Here is a 6,000-nt window from a genome sequence, read left to right on the forward strand (position 1 = left end):
ATAAGCAAATTTTTTCTATAAATTTATAGAATGGTTGAAGTTCTTGAAGTTGCCATATCTCAAACATTTTCATTCAGAAACATGTCTATTTGTTCCTGTCACCCAGTAATGTTAATAAATATAAGTTGACTGAAAATGGTGGTTTTCCCATAACTAAAGATGGTCATTCCCCACAACAAACTGTCTTTATTCTTAAAAGCCAAAATTCCCTATAGATTTTTTTAAAGATTTTTTCCCAGTTTCTAATTATCAAGGATTCAAATGATCTTAACTTGGGTCACCTTGTCACATAATAAGGAAAATGTACAAGTAGGAAATATTTTTAGTTTCACAGATGCAAGAATAATTAGCAATCTCCAAAGTATTTCAGCTTTAACTTCAACATTATTTTCTAACACCAAACCTTTATAAGGTTCATTTTGAAAAGTGTCAATATTAAATTATTGACATTTAAGACTCAGAAATTATTTTATACTCACTTGTGCATAGAGCTGAGCTTAGTAATTTTCAGTGGGTTTGAAACACTCCAACTTCTAATTTCATGAACTAATATAAGCCATTTCTGTATTCTGCTCCTGCTAGATTATCATAAAGTAGTAAACAAAGGACTGGATATTAAAGAGTGAAATAAGTCACAAATTTAGTAACTAGTACCTGGTACAGATCCATTATGGTGACCCTTAATAAGGGTTTCTGAATGGATTTATGAATGAATAATCGAGATAGAAAACAGCTGGTATATGAATATATGCATGAATAATGCATGAAGGAGTAAATGACTAGTTGAGAACCTGATCTAATTAACTAATTAATGAAAAGGGATAATTTGCCAGATAGTTTTCAAACCATTGCTTTTTGATATGGGGATGCATGTTCATTATTTCACTACCACTACAGGAAAATAAAACCACATGCATATATAAAAATCTCCTTCCTTGTAAAGTCAGTATCTGCCATAAGTATGTCAAACACACAACCCTATATAGGGAAATAGTTACAAAAGTGTTGGATAGCCTGAGGAAGTTGAAAGGGATTGGGAACCTCAGGAACCCATCGTCACTCTGAAGACTGGAGGAGCAAGAGGGAAAATGGTATTTCCAAGAAACAATGATTATCATGTTGCTATTGGATCTACCACACTATAGCTTTGTAGGAAGCCAGGAGGCCAAACTCCTGCTGATAGTGAAGAATCTCAAGAGTCCAAACTAACATCGATGTCACTGATAAATCCAGAGCCCCTGAAGGCTGTACCACTGAGACTGCTGGAGATGGGGTGGCATTTGCTTCCACTTCTTGGAGTGTACCAGTTTCATAGGAATCTGCTATTGTCCACTGTTGCTGCTCCTGTCACCAGAGGTGCCATCCAAAGCAGAAAACAAGAGCTGCTTCTTTCTTCCTGTCTTTTAATATCCAACCAATGTCTTCCATAGGCAAAAGCAAGCCAGACATCACCTGACAAGGGAGTCTGGAAAATGTGACCTGAGCAAAGTAGGAATAGACAATCAACTGGCATAGACCAGCCTTGAGAGCTTAGCTTGAAAGGTGCTGTGTTTTCTTATCACAACTTCTTATCTTCTACTTGTATCTTTCCTTCTAAGATGGAACAGAATAACTCAACTCAATAGCTAAAATTCTAGCCACTTTCACTCTCTCTAGTGTATATAAATCTAACATAAATATTTTATGTAGATAGGGAGAAAGGAACATATTAGTTCTTCATGACTGCTATGATAACAAATTACCACAAATTTGGTGACTTGAAAAAAACAAAACTGTATTCTCTCACAGTTCTGGAGGCCAAGAGTCTGACATCAAGATGTTGGCAGGGCTGTGCTTCCTTCAGTGTCGCTGGGAGACAATACTTTCTTGCCTTTTCTAGCTTCTGGTGACTGTCAGCATTCCTTGTCTTGTGTCTACATCACTCCAGTCTCTATCTCCATGGTAGCATTATCCCCTCTTCTGTCTGTCATTTCCTCCTGCCTCTCTTATAAGAACATCAATGATTGCCTTTAGGATCCACAAGGATAATCTTGAATAATCCCCCCATGTCAAGATCGTAAATCACATCTGCAAAGATCTTTTTGTCCTACAAGGCACATTTAGAGGTTCTAGAGATTAGGACCTGATATCTTTGGGGATCGTTTTTCAGTCTCCTGTGGGGAAGTATTGAAATACTCTGGCCAATAGGGAGGTAGAGGAGAGGAGATAGACAGAAGCCATATAAAGAGAAGAGAGGAGCCATCACCCTTTTCAAAAGTGATGGCTCTGTCAGGATGGAGCCAAGATGGCCGAATAGGAACAGCTCTGGTCTACAGCTCCCAGCGTGAGCGACACAGAAGATGGGTGATTTCTGCATTTCCATCTGAGGTACCGGGTTCATCTCACTACGGAGTGCCAAACAGTGGGTGCAGGAAAGTCGGGGCAGCGCATCATGCATGAGCCAAAGCAGGGTGAGGCATTGCCTCGCTCGGGAAGTGCAACGGGTTAGGGAGTTCCCTTTCCTAGTCAAAGAAAGGGGTAACAGACGGCACCTGGAAAATCGGGTCAGTCCCACCCTAATACTGCACTTTTCCAATGGGCTTGGAAAACGGCACACCAGGAGATTGTGTCCCGCACCTGGCTCGGAGGGTCCTACGCCCACAGAGTCTCACTGATTGCTAGCAGAGCAGTCTGAGATCAAACTGCAAGGCAGCAGCAAGGCTGGGGGAGGGGCGCCCGCCATTGCCCAGGCTTGCTTAGGTAAACAAAGCAGCCAGGAAGCTCGAACTGGGTGGAGCCCACCACAGCTCAAGGAGGCCTGCCTGCGTCTGTAGGCTCCACCTCTGGGGGCAGGGCACAGACAAACAAAAAGACAGCAGGAACCTCTGCAGACTTAAATGTCCCTGTCTGACAGCTTTGAAGAGAGTAGTGGTTCTCCCAGCACGCAGCTGGAGATCTGAGAACGGGCAGACTGCCTCCTAAAGTGGGTCCCTGACCCCCGAGCAGCCTAACTGGGAGGCAAACCCCAGTAGGGGCAGACTGACACCTCACTCAGCCAGGTACTCCTCTGAGACAAAACTTCCAGAGGAATGATCAGACAGCTGGATTTGCGGTCTCAGGAAAATCCGCTGTTCTGCAGCCACTGCTGCTGACACCCAGCCAAACAGGGTCTGGAGTGGACCTCTAGCAAACTCCAACAGACCTGCAGCTGAGGGTCCTGTCTGGTAAAAGAAAAACTAACAAACAGAAAGGACAGCCACAACAAAAACCCATCTGTACATCATCATCATCAAAGACTAAAAGTAGAAAAACCTACAAAGATGGGGAGAAAACAGAGCAGAAAAACTGGAAACTCTAGAAAGCAGAACACCTCTCCTCCTCCAAAGGAACACAGTTCCTCACCAGCAACGGAACAAAGCTGGATGGAGAATGACTTTGACGAGTTGACAGAAGAAGACTTCAGATGATCAAACTACTCCGAGCTACGGGAGGAAATTCAAACGAATGGCAAAGAAGTTAAAAACTTCAAGAAAAAAATAGATGAATGTATAACTAAGATAACCAATGCAGAGAAAGGCTTAAAGAAGCTGATGGAGCTGAAAGCCAAGTTTCAAGAACTACGTGAAGATTGCAGAAGCCTCAGTAGCCGATGCGATCAACTGGAAGAAAGGGTGTCAGTGATGGAAGATGAAATGAATGAAATGAAGCAAGAAGGGAAGTTTAGAGAAAAAAGAATAAAAAGAAACGAACAAAGCCTCCAAGAAATATGGGACCATTTGAAAAGACCAAACCTACGTCTGACTGGTGTACCTGAAAGTGACGGGGAGAATGGAACCAAGTTGGAAAACACTCTGCAAGATATTATCCAGGAGAACTTCCCCAATCTAGCAAGGCAGGCCAACATTCAGATTCAGGAAATACAAAGAATGCCACAAAGATACTCCTCGAGAAGAGCAACTCCAAGACACATAATTGTCAGATTCACCAAAGTTGAAATGAAGGAAAAAATGTTAAGGTGGCTAGAGAGAAAGGTTGGGTTACCCACAAAGGGAAGCTCATCAGACTAACAGCGGATCTATCGGCAGAAACTCTACAAGCCAGAAGAGAGATTGGGGCCGATATTCAACATTCCTAAAGAAAAGAATTTTCAACCCAGAATTCTATATCCAGCCAAACTAAGCTTCAGAAGTGAAGGAGAAATAAAATACTTTACAGACAAGCAAATGCTGAGTGATTTTGTCACCACCAGGCCTGCCCTAAAAGAGCTCCTGAAGGAAGCACTAAACATGGAAAGGAACAACCAGTACCAGCCACTGCAAAAACATGCCAAATTATAAAGACTATCGAGGCTAGCAAGAAACTGCATCTACTAACGAGCAAAATAACCAACTAACATCATAATGACAGGATCAAATTCACACATAACAATATTAACTTTAAATGTAAATGGGCTAAATCCTCCAATTAAAAGACACAGACTGGCAAATTGGATGAGTCAAGACCCATCAGTGTGCTGTATTCAGGAAACCCATCTCACGTGCAGAGACACACATAGACTCAAAATAAGGGGATGGAGGAGGATCTACCAAGCAAATGGAAAACAAAAAAAGGCAGGGATTGCAATCCTACTCTGTGATAAAACAGACTTTAAACCAACAAAGATCAAAAGAGACAAAGAAGGCATTACACAATGGTAAAGGGATCAATTCAACAAGAAGAGCTAACTATCCTAAATATATATGCACCCGACATAGGAGCACCCAGGTTCATAAAGCAAGTCCTGAGTGACCTACAAAGAGACTTAAACTCCCACACAATAATAATGAGAGATTTTAACACCCCACTGTCAACATTAGACAGATCAAGGAGACAGAAAGTTAACAAGGATACCCAGGAATTAAACTCAGCTCTGCACCAAGTGGACCTAATAGACATCTATAGAACTCTCCACCCCAAATCAACAGAATATACATTTTTTTCAGCACCACACCACACCTATTCCAAAATTGACCACATAGTTGGAGGTAAAGCTCTCCTCAGCAAATGTAAAAGAACAGAAATTATAACAAAGTGTCTCTCAGATCACAGTGTAATCAAACTAGAACTCGGGATTAAGAAACTCACTCAAAACCGCTCAACTACATGGAAACTGAACAACTTGCTCTTGAATGACTGTTGGGTACATAATGAAATGAAGGCAGAAATAAAGATGTTCTTTGAAACCAATGAGAACAAAGACACCACATACCAGAATCTCTGGGACACATTCAAAGCAGTATGTAGAGGGAAATTTAGAGGACTAAATGCCCACAAGAGAAAGCAGGAAGGAGCCAAAATTGACACCCTAACATTAAAAGAACTAGAAAAGCAAGAGCAAACACATTCAAAAGCTAGCAGAAGGCAAAAAATAACCAAAATCAGAGCAGAACTGAAGGAAATAGGGACACAAAAAACCCTTCAAAAAATTAATGAATCCAGGAGCTGGTTTTTTCAAAAGATCAACAAAATTGATAGGCTGCTAGCAAGACTAATAAAGAAGAAAAGGAGAAGAATCAAATAGATGCAATAAAAAATGATAAAGGGGATATCACCACCGATCCCACAGAAATACAATCTACCATCAGAGAATACTACAAACACCTCTACGCAAATAAACTAGAAAATCTAGAAGAAATGGATAAATTCCTCGACAAATACACCCTCCCAAAACTAAACCAGGAAGAAGTTGAATCTCTGAATAGACCAATAACAGGCTCTAAAATTGTGGCAATAATCAATAGCTTACCAACGAGAAAGAGTCCAGGACCTGATGGATTCACAGCCAAATTCTACCAGAGGTACAAGGAGGAACTGGTACCATTCCTTCTGAAAATATTCCAATCAATAGAAAAAGAGGGAATCCTCCCTAACACATTTTATGAGGCCAGCATCATCCTGATACCAAACCCTGGCAGAGACACAACCAAAAAAGAGAATTTCAGACCAATATCCTTGATGAACATTGATGCAAAAATCCTCAAT

Source organism: Hylobates moloch, unplaced genomic scaffold (genome assembly GCF_009828535.3).
Source record: "Hylobates moloch isolate HMO894 unplaced genomic scaffold, HMol_V3 SCAFFOLD_9, whole genome shotgun sequence".
In the NCBI taxonomy this organism is placed as follows: Eukaryota; Metazoa; Chordata; class Mammalia; order Primates; family Hylobatidae; genus Hylobates; species Hylobates moloch.